Raw genomic sequence first — 398 nt, 5'->3', positions numbered from 1 at the left:
TAAAACTGTCCCGATCTTCTTTACCTAAACCCAACTGTCCCGTTCTGATTTTCCTAAACCCAACTGTTCCGATCTTCTTTTCTGGAACCCAACTGTCCCGATCTTCTTTACCTAAACCCAATTGTCCCATTCTTCTATGGGGCGCCGTTTGTAAAGCTGCCCACGCTGAAAATAACAGCAACATTTTGTCACATTTAGCTTTAAATAATGTTTAAAAAACTGGTATGAAATTTTGAGGGTCACTTTCTTGCACATTTACAACAATATTTGTCAACTTGGAAATATTTTAAATAGTTAAATCCCAATATTAAATGTTACACCTAAATGTTAAATGTTAAATCAAATGCTAAATCTAAATCTAAATGTCAAATCTAAATCTAAATGTTAAATCTAAATAT

The 398-nt window shown here is 32.7% G+C and overlaps 1 long non-coding RNA gene across 1 annotated transcript in view; it reads right to left on the bottom strand.

Moving 5' to 3' along the window:
• LOC116700551 (uncharacterized) overlaps window positions 1–131 on the bottom strand; it is a 292-nt gene extending 161 nt beyond the window's left edge. The window contains exon 1 of the long non-coding RNA XR_004334683.1: window positions 25–131. This is a non-coding gene — a long non-coding RNA (uncharacterized LOC116700551). The remainder of the gene's footprint in view (window positions 1–24) is intronic.
• Window positions 132–398: the final 267 nt, after the last annotated feature.

The sequence above is a fragment of the Etheostoma spectabile genome, chromosome 13 (genome assembly GCF_008692095.1).
Source record: "Etheostoma spectabile isolate EspeVRDwgs_2016 chromosome 13, UIUC_Espe_1.0, whole genome shotgun sequence".
In the NCBI taxonomy this organism is placed as follows: domain Eukaryota; kingdom Metazoa; phylum Chordata; class Actinopteri; order Perciformes; family Percidae; genus Etheostoma; species Etheostoma spectabile.
This window is presented reverse-complemented; position numbering and strand designations above follow the sequence as displayed.